We start from the raw sequence: 15,392 nt of genomic DNA on the forward strand, positions 1-15,392 counted from the left end.
GGTGAAAAGTCAAAAAATATGCACTGCTGGTGTAGTGGTATCATAACAAGATTCCCATTCTTGCGACCTGGGTTCGATTCCCGGGCAGTGCAGGTCTCATATGCAACACCAGGTAGTTGGCTTTCAGGTCAGTATCCCATCTGTTGTTTGGCATTTTACCGACAAAGGTAATAGTTAAAGTGCAGGATCACACAACATTTCCGACCTACTAATTTTCACCAGTTCCATCAATTGGCAGTACAAATATTCCAAGGTGAAAAGTAAAAATATGCACTGCTGGTGTAGTGGTATCATGCAAGATTCCCATTCTTGCGACCTGGGTTCGATTCCCGGGCAGTGCAGGTCTCATATGCAACGCCGGGTAGTTGGTTTTTAGGTCAGTATCCCATCTGTTGTTTGGCATCTTACAGACAAAGGTAATAGTTAAAGTGCAGGATCACACAACATTTCCGACCTACTAATTTTCACCAGTTCCATTAATTGGCAGTACAAATATTCCAAGGTGAAAAGTCCAAAATATGCACTGCTATTGTAGTGGTTTCATGCAAGATTCCCATTCTTGCGACCTGGGTTCGATTCCCGGGCAGTGCAGGTCTCATATACAACACCAGGTAGTTGGCTTTCAGGTCAGTGTCCCATCTGTTGTTTGGCATTTTACAGACAAAGGTAATAGTTAAAGTGCAGGATCACACAACATTTCCGACCTACTAATTTTCACCAGTTCCATCAATTGGCAGTACAAATATTCCAAGTTGAAAAGTCAAAAATATGCACTGCTGGTGTAGTGGTATCATGCAAGATTCCCATTCTTGCGACCTGGGTTCGATTCCCGGGCAGTGCAAGTCGCATATACAACATGAGATACCTGGCTTTCAGGTCAGTTTTTAAACCTTTTGGCATATTACAGACAAAGGTAATAGTGAAAGTGTAGGATCACACAACGTTTCTGACCTACTACTTTTTACCAGTTCCATCAATTGGCAGTACAAATATTCCAAGGTGAAAAGTCAAAAATATGCACTGCTGGTGTAGTGGTATCATGCAAGATTCCCATTCTTGCGACCTGGGTTCGATTCCCGGGCAGTGCAGGTCTCATATGCAACACCAGGTAGTTGGCTTTCAGGTCAGTATCCCATCTGTTGTTTGGCATTTTACAGACAAAGGTGGTAGTTAAAGTGTTGGATCACACAACGTTACTGACCTACTAATTTTCACCAGTTCCATCAATTGGCAGTACAAATATTCCAAGTTGAAAAGTCAAAAGCATGCACTGCTGGTGTAGTTGTATCATGCAAGATTCCCATTCTTGCGACCTGGGTTTGATTCCCGGGCAGTGCAGGTCTCATATGAAACACCAGGTAGTTGGCTTTCAGGTCAGTGTCCCAACTGTTGTTTGGCATTTCACGGACAAAGGTAATAGTTAAAGTGCAGGATCACACAACATTTCCGACCCACTAATTTTCACCAGTTCCATCAATTGGCAGTACAAATATTCCAAGTTGAAAAGTCAAAAATATGCACTGCTGGTGTAGTGGTATCATGCAAGATTCCAATTCTTGCGACCTGGGTTCGATTCCCCGGCAGTGCAGGTCGCATATACAACATGAGATACCCGGCTTTCGGGTCAGTTTTTAATCCGTTTGGCATATTAGAGACAAAGGTAATAGTGAAAGTGTAGGATCACACAACGTTTCTGACCTACTACTTTTTACCAGTTCCATCAATTGGCAGTACAAATATTCCAAGTTGAAAAGTCAAAAATATGCACTGCTGGTGTAGTGGTATCATGCAAGATTCCCATTCTTGCGACCTGGGTTCGATTCCCGGGCAGTGCAGGTCGCATATACAACATGAGATACCTGGCTTTCGGGTCAGTTTTTAATCCGTTTGGCATATTACAGACAAAGGTAATAGTGAAAGTGTAGGATCACACAACATTTCCGACCTACTAATTTTCACCAGTTCCATCAATTGGCAGTACAAATATTCCAAGGTGAAAAGTAAAAATATGCACTACTGGTGTAGTGGCATCATGCAAGATTCCCATTCTTGCGACCTGGGTTCGATTCCCGGCCAGTGCAGGTCTCATATGAAACACCAGGTAGTTGGCTTTCAGGTCAGTATCCCATCTGTTTTTTGGCATTTTATAGACAAAGGTAATAGTTAAAGTGCAGGATCACACAACATTTCCGACCTACTAATTTTCACCAGTTCCATCAATTGGCAGTACAAATATTCCAAGGTGAAAAGTAAAAATGTGCACTGCTGGTTTAGTGGCATCATGCAAGATTCCCATTCTTGCGACCTGGGTTCGATTCCCGGGCAGTGCAGGTCTCATATGCAACACCAGGTAGTTGGCTTTCAGGTCAGTATCCCATCTGTTGTTTGGCATTTTACAGACAAAGGTGGTAGTTAAAGTGTAGGATCACACAACGTTACTGACCTACTAATTTTCACCAGTTCCGTCAATTGGCAGTACAAATATTCCAAGTTGAAAAGTCAAAAGCATGCACTGCTGGTGTAGTGGTATCATGCAAGATTTCCATTCTTGCGACCTGGGTTCGATTCCCGGGCAGTGCAGGTCTCATATACAACATGAGATACCTGGCTTTCGGGTCAGTTTTTAATCCTTTTGGCATATTACAGACAAAGGTAATAGTGAAAGTGTAGGATCACACAACATTTCCGACCTACTAATTTTCACCAGTTCCATCAATTGGCAGTACAAATATTCCAAGGTGAAAAGTAAAAATGTGCACTGCTGGTGTAGTGGCATCATGCAAGATTCCCATTCTTGCGACCTGGGTTCGATTCCCGGGCAGTGCAGGTCTCATATAAAACACCAGGTAGTTGGCTTTCAGGTCAGTGTCCCAACTGTTGTTTGGCATATTACAAACAAAGGTAATAGTTAAAGTGTAGGATCACACAACGTTTCTGACCTACTACTTTTTACCAGTTCCATCAATTGGCAGTACAAATATTCCAAGGTGAGAAGTCAAAAATATGCACTGCTGGTGTAGTGGTATCATGCAAGATTCCCATTCTTGTGACCTGGGTTCGATTCCCGCGCATTGCAGGTCTCATATGCAACACCAGGTAGTTGGCTTTCAGGTCAGTATCCCATCTGTTGTTTGGCATTTTACAGACAAAGGTAATAGTGGAAGTGTAGGATCACACAACATTTCCGACCTACTAATTTTCACCAGTTCCATCAATTGGCAGTACAAATATTCCAAGGTGAAAAGTAAAAATGTGCACTGCTGGTGTAGTGGCATCATGCAAGATTCCCATTCTTGCGACCTGGGTTCGATTCCCGGGCAGTGCAGGTCTCATATAAAACACCAGGTAGTTGGCTTTCAAGTCAGTGTCCCAACTGTTGTTTGGCATTTTACAGACAAAGGTAATAGTTAAAGTGCAGGATCACACAACATTTCCGACCTACTAATTTTCACCAGTTCCATCAATTGGCAGTACAAATATTCCAAGTTGAAAAGTCAAAAATGTGCACTGCTGGTTTAGTGGCATCATGCAAGATTCCCATTCTTGCGACCTGGGTTCGATTCCCGGGCAGTGCAGGTCTCATATGCAACACCAGGTAGTTGGCTTTCAGGTCAGTATCCCATCTGTTGTTTGGCATTTTACAGACAAAGGTGGTAGTTAAAGTGTAGGATCACACAACGTTACTGACCTACTAATTTTCACCAGTTCCGTCAATTGGCAGTACAAATATTCCAAGTTGAAAAGTCAAAAGCATGCACTGCTGGTGTAGTGGTATCATGCAAGATTTCCATTCTTGCGACCTGGGTTCGATTCCCGGGCAGTGCAGGTCTCATATACAACATGAGATACCTGGCTTTCGGGTCAGTTTTTAATCCTTTTGGCATATTACAGACAAAGGTAATAGTGAAAGTGTAGGATCACACAACATTTCCGACCTACTAATTTTCACCAGTTCCATCAATTGGCAGTACAAATATTCCAAGGTGAAAAGTAAAAATGTGCACTGCTGGTGTAGTGGCATCATGCAAGATTCCCATTCTTGCGACCTGGGTTCGATTCCCGGGCAGTGCAGGTCTCATATAAAACACCAGGTAGTTGGCTTTCAGGTCAGTGTCCCAACTGTTGTTTGGCATATTACAAACAAAGGTAATAGTTAAAGTGTAGGATCACACAACGTTTCTGACCTACTACTTTTTACCAGTTCCATCAATTGGCAGTACAAATATTCCAAGGTGAGAAGTCAAAAATATGCACTGCTGGTGTAGTGGTATCATGCAAGATTCCCATTCTTGTGACCTGGGTTCGATTCCCGCGCATTGCAGGTCTCATATGCAACACCAGGTAGTTGGCTTTCAGGTCAGTATCCCATCTGTTGTTTGGCATTTTACAGACAAAGGTAATAGTGGAAGTGTAGGATCACACAACATTTCCGACCTACTAATTTTCACCAGTTCCATCAATTGGCAGTACAAATATTCCAAGGTGAAAAGTAAAAATGTGCACTGCTGGTGTAGTGGCATCATGCAAGATTCCCATTCTTGCGACCTGGGTTCGATTCCCGGGCAGTGCAGGTCTCATATAAAACACCAGGTAGTTGGCTTTCAGGTCAGTGTCCCAACTGTTGTTTGGCATTTTACAGACAAAGGTAATAGTTAAAGTGCAGGATCACACAACATTTCCGACCTACTAATTTTCACCAGTTCCATCAATTGGCAGTACAAATATTCCAAGTTGAAAAGTCAAAAATATGCACTGCTGGTGTAGTGGTATCATGCAAGATTCCCATTCTTGCGACCTGGGTTCGATTCCCGGGCAGTGCATGTCGCGTATACAACATGAGATACCTGGCTTTCGGGTCAGTTTTTAATCCGTTTGGCATATTAGAGCCAAAGGTAATAGTGAAAGTGTAGGATCACACAACGTTTGTGACCTACTACTTTTTACCAGTTCCATCAATTGGCAGTACAAATATTCCAAGGTGAAAAGTCAAAAATATGCACTGCTGGTGTAGTGGTATCATGCAAGATTCCCATTCTTGCGACCTGGGTTCGATTCCCGGGCAGTGCAGGTCTCATATACAACATGAGATACCTGGCTTTCAGGTCAGTTTTTAATCCTTTTGGCATATTACAGACAAAGGTAATAGTGAAAGTGTAGGATCACACAACGTTTCTGACCTACTACTTTTTACCAGTTCCATCAATTGGCAGTACAAATATTCCAAGGTGAAAAGTCAAAAATATGCACTGCTGGTGTAGTGGTATCATGCAAGATTCCCATTCTTGCGACCTGGGTTCGATTCCCGGGCAGTGCAGGTCTCATATGCAACACCAGGTAGTTGGCTTTCAGGTCAGTATCCCATCTGTTGTTTGGCATTTTACAGACAAAGGTGGTAGTTAAAGTGTAGGATCACACAACGTTACTGACCTACTAATTTTCACCAGTTCCATCAATTGGCAGTACAAATATTCCAAGTTGAAAAGTCAAAAGCATGCACTGCTGGTGTAGTGGTATCATGCAAGATTTCCATCCTTGCGACCTGGGTTCGATTCCCGGGCAGTGCAGGTCTCATATACAACATAAGATACCTGGCTTTCGGGTCAGTTTTTAATCCTTTTGGCATATTACAGACAAAGGTAATAGTGAAAGTGTAGGATCACACAACATTTCCGACCTACTAATTTTCACCAGTTCCATCAATTGGCAGTACAAATATTCCAAGGTGAAAAGTAAAAATGTGCACTGCTGGTGTAGTGGCATCATGCAAGATTCCCATTCTTGCGACCTGGGTTCGATTCCCGGGCAGTGCAGGTCTCATATAAAACACTAGGTAGTTGGCTTTCAGGTCAGTGTCCCAACTGTTGTTTGGCATTTTTCAGACAAAGGTAATAGTTAAAGAGCAGGATCACACAACATTTCCGACCTACTAATTTTCACCAGTTCCATCAATTGGCAGTACAAATATTCCAAGGTGAAAAGTCAAAAATATGCACTGCTGGTGTAGTGGTATCATGCAAGAGTCCCCTTCTTGCGACCTGGGTTCGATTCCCGGGCAATGCAGGTCTCATATGCAACGCCAGGTAGTTGGCTTTTAGGTCAGTATCCCATCTGTTGTTCGGCATTTTACAGACAAAGGTAATAGTTAAAGTGCAGGATCACACAACATTTCCGACCTACTAATTTTCACCAGTTCCATCAATTGGCAGTACAAATATTCCAAGGTGAAAAGTAAAAATATGCACTGCTGGTGTAGTGGTATCATGCAAGATTCCCATTCTTGCGACCTGGGTTCGATTCCCGGGCAGTGCAGGTCTCATATAAAACACCAGGTAGTTGGCTTTCAGGTCAGTATCCCATCTGTTGTTTGCATTTTTCAGACAAAGGTAATAGTTAAAGTGCAGGATCACACAACGTTTCTGACCTACTACTTTTTACCAGTTCCATCAATTGGCAGTACAAATATTCCAGGGTGAAAAGTCAAAAATATGTACTGCTGGTGTAGTGGTATCATGTAAGATTCCCATTCTTGTGACCTGGGTTCGATTCCCGGGCAGTGCAGGTCTCATATGCAACACCAGGTAGTTGGCTTTCAGGTCAGTATCCCATCTGTTGTTTGGCATTTTACAGACAAAGGTAATAGTTAAAGTGCAGGATCACACAACATTTCCGACCTACTAATTTTCACCAGTTCCATCAATTGGCAGTACAAATATTCCAAGGTGAAAAGTAAAAATATGCACTGCTGGTGTAGTGGTATCATGCAAGATTCCCATTCTTGCGACCTGGGTTCGATTCGCGGGCAGTGCAGGTCTCATATGCAACGCCGGGTAGTTGGCTTTCAGGTCAGTATCCCATCTGTTGTTTGGCATCTTACAGACAAAGGTAATAGTTAAAGTACAGGATCACACAACGTTTCTAACCTACTAATTTTCACCAGTTTCATCAATTGGCAGTACAAATATTCCAAGGTGAAAAGTCAAAAATATGCACTGCTGTTGTAGTGGTATCATGCAAGACTCCCATACTTGTGACCTGGGTTTGATTCCCGGGCAGTGCAGGTCTCATATGCAACACCACGTAGTTGACTTTCAGGTCAGTATCCCATCTCTTGTTTGACATTTTACAGACAAAGGTAATAGTTAAAGTGCAGGATCACACAACATTTCCGACCTACTAATTTTCACCAGTTCCATCATTTGGCAGTACAAATATTCCAAGTTGAAAAGTCAAAAATATGCACTGCTGGTGTAGTGGTATCATGCAAGATTCCCATTCTTGCGACCTGGGTTCAATTCCCGGGCAGTACAGGTCTCATATGCCACACCAGGTAGTTGGCTTTCAGGTCAGTGTCCCTTCTGTTGTTTTGCATTTTACAGACAAAGGTAATAGTTAAAGTGCAGGATCACACAACATTTCCGACCAACTAATTTTCACCAGTTCCATCAATTGGCAGTACAAATATTCCAAGGTGAAAAGTCAAAAATATGCACTGCTGGTGTAATGGGATCATGCAAGATTCCCATTCTTGCGACCTGGGTTCGATTCCCGGGCAGTGCAGTTCTCATATGCAACACCAGGTAGCTGGCTTTCAGGTCAGTATCCCATCTGTTGTTTGGCATGTTACAGCCAAAGGTAATAATTAAAGTGTAGGATCACACAACATTTCTGTCCTACTAATTTTCACCAGTTCCATCAATTGGCAGTACAAATATTCAAAGGTGAAAAGTCAAAAGCATGCACTGCTGGTGTTGTGGTATCATGTAAGATTCCCATTCTTGCGACCTGCGTTTGATTCTCGGGCAGCTCACATCTTATATACAACACCAGGTAGTTGGGTCAGTTTCCCATCTATTCTTGTGGCATTACAGCAACATTTTACAGCCACAGGTGGTAGTTAAAGTGTAGGATCACACAACATTTCCGATCTGCTAAATTTCACCAGTGCCATCAATGGGCAGTACAAATATTCCAAGGTGAAAAGTCAAAAGCAAGCTCTGCTGGTGTAGTGGGATCATGCGAGATTCCCATTCTCATGATCTCCCAGCACATAGTGGGGTCATAAAATGCAGCAAATTGTTCATGAACCTTGCAATAGGTTACCATGAGGTAGGGCATGCACAGAGAACATATGTATCGCAACATGGGTACAAAATGCTAATGTAAGTGAATTAATAAAACATTGCTGTGTTTTTATACAATCAATTGTAAATAATTTTTAGATTTTTAGAATCTAAGTCTTTGACCTATATAATTTGCGGATGGCTTCGCTAAAATGAAGCTGTTTAAAATAACGATTCCTTCAATATTCGGACATCAGCACTGTTGACTTGAATATCCGTTTTTTTGCAATTTGGCTAGTTTCTGGCTAAGATGTGTGTCATGCCCGGCTCGTCCGCTCCTCCTGTGTGCCACGCCCCCTAATTACCCACGTGTGATTTCCTGATCCTGCCCAGTCGTGTCTTGTTTCCTGCTGTCTGGTTCCGTGTATTTAAGTCCTGGTCTCCCCAGTTTGCTTTGTCTGTCATTAATGTCAGTTGAAGTCAGTCTGCGTCCAGTGTTCCCGGCTCCCCGAAGCCAGAATAAACCCCCGTTTTCCCGTATACTGTTGCCTGCCTGCTCCTTTCCCGCACGATCGCCGCTCTGCTCGCGATCGCTCACCTCGTCCCGTGACAGAATGACAGACCAAGCAAAGAAGAGGAAGCAGAGACGAAGAAAGGTACCGGAGGAATCGATCGCTTTAGGTGCCTGCTCGCTCTCAAGCCCTGGGCTCCCTAACAAGGGTAGAGAGCGAGAGCCGGTCCTAGCCCCAGAGGTCAAGCCGCTCCAGTCCGGAGCTTGTTTCCTGTCCCGGCTCTGGGATAATAGCGACGATGAAGAGGAGGAGCTCGTCCTAATTCCGGGCGTTAATCCGCCTACGGAGGATGAGCTGCCACCCCTCGCACTGCACCAGTACTGCCCCAAGGGACTGAGTAATCGGGGCGGTATCCGCGCAGGTGGAGAGGCGATCCCGCGAGTACCCCGCTTCCCAAGGAGGACAGCGACCGTGCCTCCGCTGCCCGACGGGCCAGTCCCTCCTGTCGAGGTACCACCCTCGCCTCAGGAACGGTTGGCGCATAAGTTCTTCGCCCTCCAGGGCTTATTTTGGAGGGTGATCTGGGACCCAGCCATTCCCGAGGGTCCCGCAGCAACGCTCCTCACCGCAAGGCTCCAGAAAGGATTCGAGTCGTTCACCCCCAGGTCGGGACCGGACGAGCTCGAGCACCTCGCGGAGGACCTGCAGGAGCTACTTCGTCTTAGACGAGCTCCTGACCCCTTGCCGACGCCGCCGCTTCCGCCATCCGTACAACCCCCTTCTCTGCAGCCTGCTACTGAGAAGCAGGCACTTCCTCTATCCGCGGACCCGGCTCCCGAGCAGGCGCAACGACCGACGCCTGCGCAGCCGCCTCCGCTGGCAACTACGGCCCTTGAGCCCGGGCCGCCCTCTGCGCTGCCGTCTGCGCAGCCGCCACCGCTTGCGCAGCCACCCGTGCAGCCAGCGCAGCCCCCAGCTGCAGCAGCTCCTGAGGCGCCCCCTCTCCCTGCTGCAGCAGCTCCCGGGCAGGCGCCCCCACTGCAGCAACCTGCAGCTCCCGGGCAGGCGCCCCCACTGCAGCAACCTGCAGCTCCCGGGCAGGCGCCCCCACTGCAGCAACCTGCAGCTCCCGGGCAGGCGCCCCCACTGCAGCAACCCGCAGCTCCCGGGCAGGCGCCCCCACTGCAGCAACCTGCAGCTCCCGGGCAGGCGCCCCCACTGCAGCAAGCTCCTGTCCCTGACCGCGCTCCTGTCCCTGACCGCGTTCCAGTTCCTGACCGCGCTGCAGCTCCCGGGCCGGCGCCCCCACGGCAACCACCTCCTGTTCCTGACCGCGCTGCAGCTCCCGGGCAGGCGCCCCCACTGCAGCCGCCTGCTGCAGCTCCCGGGCAGGCGCCCCCACTGCAGCCGCCTGCTGCAGCTCCCGGGCAGGCGCCCCCACTGCAGCCAGCTCCCGTTCCTGACCGCGCTCCAGTTCCTGCAGAGGCGCCCCCTCTGCAGCCAGCTCCCGTTCCTGACCGCGCTCCAGTTCCTGCAGAGGCGCCCCCTCTGCAGCCGCCTGCTGCAGCTCCCGGGCAGGCGCCCCCTCTGCAGCCGCCTGCTGCAGCTCCCGGGCAGGCGCCCCCTCTGCAGCCAGCTCCTGTTCCTGACCGTGTTCCAGTTCCTGACCGCGCTCCAGCTCCTGCAGAGGCACCCCCTCTGCAGCCGCCTGCTGCAGCTCCCGGGCAGGCGCCCCCACTGCAGCCACCTGCTGCAGCTCCCGGGCAGGCGCCCCCACTGCAGCCACCTCCTGTTCCTGACCGCGCTCCTGTTCCTGACCGCGCTCCTGTCCCTGCAGAGGCGCTCCCACTGCAGCCACCTGCTGCAGCTCCCGGGCAGGCGCCCCCACTGCAGTCACCTGCAGCTCCTGTCAGCGCTCCAGTTCCTGACCGCGCTGCAGCAGCTCCCGAGGCGCCCCCTGTGACAGTTTCTCCCTCGCCCCGGCGAACTCGACCCCAACCTGGGGTCATGTCTGTGTCCCGTAAAGGGAGGGGACACAGACGCAGGGCTGGGGTCCCGCCCGCCCTGCCCCCTGGCTCGCCCTGCCTCGCCTGCGCTGGGGCTCGGTTGGCGCCTGCGGGTCCTGGCCCTCCGGGTCGGCTGTCGCCTGCGGGTCCCTCTCCGGTGCCTCGTCGCCCTGCCTCGCTCCCCTCTCCGGGTCCTGGTCGGTCGCCTGGGGGTTCTCCGACGGCGGCTCCTCGGTCGCCTGCGGGGCCCCTACCTCCGGCCCTCCCCCGGACATCGCCGCCTGCTGCGGCTCCCCCCTCCTCCGTGCCTTCGCCCTGGCCCCTTCCAGCTCCCTCGTCCCCTTCCCTGGTGCTCCCTCCTGCTCCCTCCCTGGCCCCTCCGCGGGTCCCTCGCCCTGTCTCCTCTGCCCCTTCTCGGTCCCCTCCGGCTCCGGCCTCCCGGCCGCCTGCGGCCCCTCCGGCTGCCTCCCGTCGCCCGCTGGGGCTCCCACGGGCTCCCCTTTGTTCCCCCGCCTTCTCTCCCTTCTCTCCTGCCCTGGTCCCTCCTTTGTTTGCTCCTCCTCCTGTCTTTCCTCCTTTCTCCGTTCCTCGTTCCTTTGTTCCTCCCGTCTCTGTTCCTTGTGCCCCGGTGTACCCGCCTTGCACTCCTGGCCCCTTTGTTCCGCCCGTTCCTTCTGTGTCTCCCTTCCTGGTTTGCCTGTCTGCCTTCCCGACCCTCTGTCAGGTTTTGTTTTTTGTCTTGTCCCTCGCTCTGTTTTGTACCTCGGTCCTGTTCCCTGTCCAGCGTTAATTCTGTTCTTGTTTTCCAGGTCCTGTCCTGCCTCGTCCCGTCCGTCGCCCCCTTCCTTGGCGCGCCCGGTGTAGCGCGCCTTTGGGGGGGGGTTCTGTCATGCCCGGCTCGTCCGCTCCTCCTGTGTGCCACGCCCCCTAATTACCCACGTGTGATTTCCTGATCCTGCCCAGTCGTGTCTTGTTTCCTGCTGTCTGGTTCCGTGTATTTAAGTCCTGGTCTCCCCAGTTTGCTTTGTCTGTCATTAATGTCAGTTGAAGTCAGTCTGCGTCCAGTGTTCCCGGCTCCCCGAAGCCAGAATAAACCCCCGTTTTCCCGTATACTGTTGCCTGCCTGCTCCTTTCCCGCACGATCGCCGCTCTGCTCGCGATCGCTCACCTCGTCCCGTGACAATGTGTTTCTCTCTGACGGAATATCGCGCAAATACTAATGCGATCAGTAGTTTATTGAACGTGGGAACAATTTCACGCATTGTAGCAGGACTATACTGTATTTAGTCCTCATTACATTTTGAATTTTGAATAGTTACTTTAAAAAAATAAGACAGCACTTATAATACATACTATGTGATATAAAAATAGATTTTTTTTTAAGCAAATCTTTTCAAAGATAAACCTGTGCACACTCTTCCCTTTGCCCATCATTAACATCATTAACAGGCCGGGTAAGTTTCCCAAAAGCACAGCAGGATTCATGCAACTAAACTGTTGCTGGAGAGAAAATGAACATTGCAGGTTGCGCACATCCAGTGGGTTTGAAAGTGGGCTGGTGCATTGTTCATCTGGGTACTAAAAGTTTTCTCCTTTCAGGTCAATTTTTAGAGTATGACAAAGAAACAGAATTTGTCTTAGAGAATTATTGAGACTTAATGAGAGTAGCAAGGGTTTGGTTACTTTGGGGCAGTATTTTCAGTTATAACCATGCGATGGCAGTATTTTACAATCTTAGAAAAGAGATGTTCTTTGAAATAGGTTTAGATAAACGGTGTCCCTGTCACTGTCACTGCACTGGGATCCACACAGACCACAAGATGGACTCCCCTGCTGACCATGGTGTCCCTGTCACTGCACTGGGGCATTGGGATCCACACAGACCACAGGATGGGCTAACCTGTTAGTCACAGTGTCCCTGTCACTGCACTGGGGCATTGGGATCCACACAGACCACAAGATGGACTCCCCTGCTGGCCACGGCGTCCTTGTCACTGCATTGGGGCATTGGGATCCACACAGACCACAGGATGGGCTAACCTGTTAGTCACAGTGTCCCTGTCACTGCATTGGGGCATTGGGATCCACACAGACCACAGGATGGGCTCCCCTGCTGGCCACGGCGTCCTTGTCACTGCATTGGGGCATTGGGATCCACACAGACCACAGGATGGGCTCCCCTGCTGGCTACACCAACACCTCCGCCAGCAGCGAACCAGCTTTTCCATCAGTTTCCCATCCAAGCAGCAGCCAGGCGACCTCTAAGCCAGGCTGACATTGTAAATGCATCTTCTAAAGGAAAAAGAGTGAAGACACACGAATGCAGACACTTCTCCCAAAGTGCATCAGGTAGGTTTGAATTTGAAATTCACAACCCCCCCCCCCGCCCCCCAGCCTTGCACCCGTGTGCAGCCTCACATGCGGTATCTCTCTCCCTCCCACAGGCAGGTGGGAGGCAGCTGTGAAGAGTGTGGATCGAGTCCTCCAAAGAGGTAGAGGGGCAGCGGTCAGGGTAATCTTTGGTTTTGCTTAGTGATCTGGTTAATGAGACACCAAGTTAGCAGATTTCCTCTCAGCCCTTCTGCACGGGGGGATCCAGCCCCTTGACACACTCATGTGAAAACGGAACCAGGGTGATACCACATCATGGTCAGCGTTATTAGGATATTCTACACACTGGTCATGCGCTTAAAAATAGGAAACATTTCATCGGGTGGTACTGCCAGGTTATGCCAGTACAGTCTTATTCTTCTTGTGGGGGCCCTGTCTGCACCTTGGGGGGGCGGAGGGGTTGCATTTTCATGACGATGCTGACTGCCTGTGATCTGCCCTTTAGATTCTGACACAGGTCTGGTGGTTTAGGGCTCCCTGTAAGATGAAGGGGTCTGTTTGGTTAATAGTGCACTGACAAGTATTTGAGGTGGGGGGGCATGGGGGGGGGGAGGCAGGGGGCAACCAGAACAGGAATCAGAGAGCAGCCAGTGAGTGGCAGTAGATCAGATCAGACAGTGGGTTCTGTTTACAAAACTAAAATAAATATATGGACATTTCAGGATGTTTTTATAAACTGTATCTGCTCCAAATGTAATGCAAAATATAATGAAAAACACTTAAGGAACTGCCACATTTCATGAACTGTAAAATATATGTACAAAATATTTGTGATTTTATATATACAGTGTATATATAGACCAATATATACCAAAATATATTACCTTAACAATATATGTACTGTACATTTGCAATTTTATATATTTATATAAAAGAATAGAAATATACAATATATTGCAGAATGCATGAGGAATTGCTAATTTTCATATATGGAATATAAATATATTTAATAGTTAATAATATACTTCATAATATATAGATATGGTAAATACTCTGTATAAACATACATATTTATATATACATATTTGTATATATTAGAGCTGTCACTATCGATTAATATGGAGTATTCTACTGATTAACCCGATGATTTACTGGGTAATTATTTATATATAATATAACATATACACTGCAAATGACGCAAGACAGCAACCAAACACAAATTGCAGGGCGCACACTCAGTCACACATACAGGTAATTTAGGCAGTATAATTCACTCAAGTTTAATGTTTTCAGACAGAATAAAGAAATTGGCGGTTGTGCCGAAAAGGCACAGGGTGAACATGCAAGTCAGCACACACAAAACTACAGTTTTGCACCGCCCGCCTTGCCCGATGTGCGATGTTACTATCAAAATGGTTTTACATGCACATGCAATCGTCACGTTACAAGCACCGCGATAGTCTGCTCTACTCAGCAAGCCCTGCAGTTTTAACGGTGGTTCCTTTCCAGCATTATCTAATGTGCGTTTAAAGTTTACCGCTGCTGATTTGCATGAGCACTGCATGCGATCTCTGAGACACCATATAATTTTCTTCCATTCTGTTCAGCAGATTCTTAGATTGTGTGGCGCATTTGTGAGAAATTAAACAAAAAATGTGAAAAAGAGAAAACGAAGAAGGACTGGTAATGAAAAGAGTTCGGCTTTAACCCTTTTTAAACCCAAGTTTGACACTGCGGTAAAGTTGCCTTTATATTCAGTTTTCCGGCTGTAATAGGCTATATCCAACAAAAGCAAGCAACACCCCTTGGTTTTCCGGATTTATACTGGGGCGAATTTTATTTAATATTTCACATGTCTGTGTGCGCACTTCACGTTCAATAAACCAGCTGTTTTGCTTAAAGTCACTGACGGTCAACTGACAGATTGCAAATATTAATATATACATATAAAACACATATATGAAAGTTAGGCTACATGGTGTGCATTGTCTCCTATATTCTATGCTTAAAATACACTTAACTGGACATGTCTGTATTATTTAGGTTTATACTTTTTAGTCAATTCTATCTTTTGTACTTTAAATGGACACAGTACAGTTATTATTAGTAAGTATTACGAGGGAACTCTAAGCTATTTCAACGTCTTTTTTTCTCATCCAGACCTCTTAGGGGCTCCGTATACCGAAGCTCTTTAGAAAAAAAAATCACAAATACATCACTATCCACAAATATGCATTTTTATTTGTATTGCATAAAATCATATCCACCCAAATACGGAGCCAACCGTACACCTGAAACGGGTCACGGCACGTTTGTGGGTCACTTCCCGTCTATCTGTGGATCGCATTACATTTGTGACATTCACTCCTTTTTATTTGCAGCTTTTTGTCCAATTCCAACCGCAGCTGATCCATAGAAAACAATCCATAAGTATGAGGTGCTGGCTTGTTTTAGATCGGTATTGGGATATGAGGCTTTCGTCA

At 47.6% G+C, this 15,392-nt stretch overlaps 29 non-coding genes across 29 annotated transcripts; all 29 read left to right on the forward strand.

The window, feature by feature from the left end:
- The first annotated feature begins 20 nt into the window (after window positions 1–20).
- Window positions 21–92, forward strand: trnag-ccc (transfer RNA glycine (anticodon CCC)). Its single transcript has one exon. It is a non-coding gene; the product is annotated as a tRNA-Gly (tRNA).
- Window positions 93–270: 178 nt separating this feature from the next.
- On the forward strand, window positions 271–341 carry trnag-ccc (transfer RNA glycine (anticodon CCC)). The gene has a single exon. It is a non-coding gene; the product is annotated as a tRNA-Gly (tRNA).
- A 179-nt stretch (window positions 342–520) lies between these two features.
- Window positions 521–591, forward strand: trnag-ccc (transfer RNA glycine (anticodon CCC)). The gene has a single exon. It is a non-coding gene; the product is annotated as a tRNA-Gly (tRNA).
- Window positions 592–770: 179 nt separating this feature from the next.
- Window positions 771–841, forward strand: trnag-ccc (transfer RNA glycine (anticodon CCC)). The gene has a single exon. It is a non-coding gene; the product is annotated as a tRNA-Gly (tRNA).
- Window positions 842–1,017: 176 nt separating this feature from the next.
- On the forward strand, window positions 1,018–1,088 carry trnag-ccc (transfer RNA glycine (anticodon CCC)). Its single transcript has one exon. It is a non-coding gene; the product is annotated as a tRNA-Gly (tRNA).
- A 179-nt stretch (window positions 1,089–1,267) lies between these two features.
- On the forward strand, window positions 1,268–1,338 carry trnag-ccc (transfer RNA glycine (anticodon CCC)). The gene has a single exon. It is a non-coding gene; the product is annotated as a tRNA-Gly (tRNA).
- A 179-nt stretch (window positions 1,339–1,517) lies between these two features.
- Window positions 1,518–1,588, forward strand: trnaw-cca (transfer RNA tryptophan (anticodon CCA)). The gene has a single exon. It is a non-coding gene; the product is annotated as a tRNA-Trp (tRNA).
- Window positions 1,589–1,764: 176 nt separating this feature from the next.
- Window positions 1,765–1,835, forward strand: trnag-ccc (transfer RNA glycine (anticodon CCC)). Its single transcript has one exon. It is a non-coding gene; the product is annotated as a tRNA-Gly (tRNA).
- Window positions 1,836–2,259: 424 nt separating this feature from the next.
- Window positions 2,260–2,330, forward strand: trnag-ccc (transfer RNA glycine (anticodon CCC)). The gene has a single exon. It is a non-coding gene; the product is annotated as a tRNA-Gly (tRNA).
- Window positions 2,331–2,509: 179 nt separating this feature from the next.
- trnag-ucc (transfer RNA glycine (anticodon UCC)) lies at window positions 2,510–2,580 on the forward strand. Its single transcript has one exon. It is a non-coding gene; the product is annotated as a tRNA-Gly (tRNA).
- Window positions 2,581–2,755: 175 nt separating this feature from the next.
- Window positions 2,756–2,826, forward strand: trnag-ccc (transfer RNA glycine (anticodon CCC)). The gene has a single exon. It is a non-coding gene; the product is annotated as a tRNA-Gly (tRNA).
- Window positions 2,827–3,005: 179 nt separating this feature from the next.
- trnag-ccc (transfer RNA glycine (anticodon CCC)) lies at window positions 3,006–3,076 on the forward strand. Its single transcript has one exon. It is a non-coding gene; the product is annotated as a tRNA-Gly (tRNA).
- Window positions 3,077–3,254: 178 nt separating this feature from the next.
- Window positions 3,255–3,325, forward strand: trnag-ccc (transfer RNA glycine (anticodon CCC)). Its single transcript has one exon. It is a non-coding gene; the product is annotated as a tRNA-Gly (tRNA).
- Window positions 3,326–3,504: 179 nt separating this feature from the next.
- Window positions 3,505–3,575, forward strand: trnag-ccc (transfer RNA glycine (anticodon CCC)). Its single transcript has one exon. It is a non-coding gene; the product is annotated as a tRNA-Gly (tRNA).
- A 179-nt stretch (window positions 3,576–3,754) lies between these two features.
- Window positions 3,755–3,825, forward strand: trnag-ucc (transfer RNA glycine (anticodon UCC)). Its single transcript has one exon. It is a non-coding gene; the product is annotated as a tRNA-Gly (tRNA).
- A 175-nt stretch (window positions 3,826–4,000) lies between these two features.
- Window positions 4,001–4,071, forward strand: trnag-ccc (transfer RNA glycine (anticodon CCC)). The gene has a single exon. It is a non-coding gene; the product is annotated as a tRNA-Gly (tRNA).
- A 179-nt stretch (window positions 4,072–4,250) lies between these two features.
- trnag-ccc (transfer RNA glycine (anticodon CCC)) lies at window positions 4,251–4,321 on the forward strand. Its single transcript has one exon. It is a non-coding gene; the product is annotated as a tRNA-Gly (tRNA).
- A 178-nt stretch (window positions 4,322–4,499) lies between these two features.
- On the forward strand, window positions 4,500–4,570 carry trnag-ccc (transfer RNA glycine (anticodon CCC)). The gene has a single exon. It is a non-coding gene; the product is annotated as a tRNA-Gly (tRNA).
- A 179-nt stretch (window positions 4,571–4,749) lies between these two features.
- trnag-ccc (transfer RNA glycine (anticodon CCC)) lies at window positions 4,750–4,820 on the forward strand. Its single transcript has one exon. It is a non-coding gene; the product is annotated as a tRNA-Gly (tRNA).
- A 176-nt stretch (window positions 4,821–4,996) lies between these two features.
- trnag-ccc (transfer RNA glycine (anticodon CCC)) lies at window positions 4,997–5,067 on the forward strand. Its single transcript has one exon. It is a non-coding gene; the product is annotated as a tRNA-Gly (tRNA).
- Window positions 5,068–5,243: 176 nt separating this feature from the next.
- trnag-ccc (transfer RNA glycine (anticodon CCC)) lies at window positions 5,244–5,314 on the forward strand. The gene has a single exon. It is a non-coding gene; the product is annotated as a tRNA-Gly (tRNA).
- Window positions 5,315–5,493: 179 nt separating this feature from the next.
- trnag-ucc (transfer RNA glycine (anticodon UCC)) lies at window positions 5,494–5,564 on the forward strand. The gene has a single exon. It is a non-coding gene; the product is annotated as a tRNA-Gly (tRNA).
- A 175-nt stretch (window positions 5,565–5,739) lies between these two features.
- On the forward strand, window positions 5,740–5,810 carry trnag-ccc (transfer RNA glycine (anticodon CCC)). The gene has a single exon. It is a non-coding gene; the product is annotated as a tRNA-Gly (tRNA).
- Window positions 5,811–5,989: 179 nt separating this feature from the next.
- trnag-ccc (transfer RNA glycine (anticodon CCC)) lies at window positions 5,990–6,060 on the forward strand. The gene has a single exon. It is a non-coding gene; the product is annotated as a tRNA-Gly (tRNA).
- Window positions 6,061–6,238: 178 nt separating this feature from the next.
- trnag-ccc (transfer RNA glycine (anticodon CCC)) lies at window positions 6,239–6,309 on the forward strand. The gene has a single exon. It is a non-coding gene; the product is annotated as a tRNA-Gly (tRNA).
- A 178-nt stretch (window positions 6,310–6,487) lies between these two features.
- trnag-ccc (transfer RNA glycine (anticodon CCC)) lies at window positions 6,488–6,558 on the forward strand. Its single transcript has one exon. It is a non-coding gene; the product is annotated as a tRNA-Gly (tRNA).
- A 178-nt stretch (window positions 6,559–6,736) lies between these two features.
- Window positions 6,737–6,807, forward strand: trnag-ccc (transfer RNA glycine (anticodon CCC)). Its single transcript has one exon. It is a non-coding gene; the product is annotated as a tRNA-Gly (tRNA).
- A 429-nt stretch (window positions 6,808–7,236) lies between these two features.
- Window positions 7,237–7,307, forward strand: trnag-ccc (transfer RNA glycine (anticodon CCC)). Its single transcript has one exon. It is a non-coding gene; the product is annotated as a tRNA-Gly (tRNA).
- Window positions 7,308–7,486: 179 nt separating this feature from the next.
- On the forward strand, window positions 7,487–7,557 carry trnag-ccc (transfer RNA glycine (anticodon CCC)). Its single transcript has one exon. It is a non-coding gene; the product is annotated as a tRNA-Gly (tRNA).
- The last annotated feature ends 7,835 nt before the right edge of the window (window positions 7,558–15,392 follow it).

This window comes from Brienomyrus brachyistius, chromosome 5 (assembly GCF_023856365.1).
Source record: "Brienomyrus brachyistius isolate T26 chromosome 5, BBRACH_0.4, whole genome shotgun sequence".
Lineage (NCBI taxonomy): Eukaryota > Metazoa > Chordata > Actinopteri > Osteoglossiformes > Mormyridae > Brienomyrus > Brienomyrus brachyistius.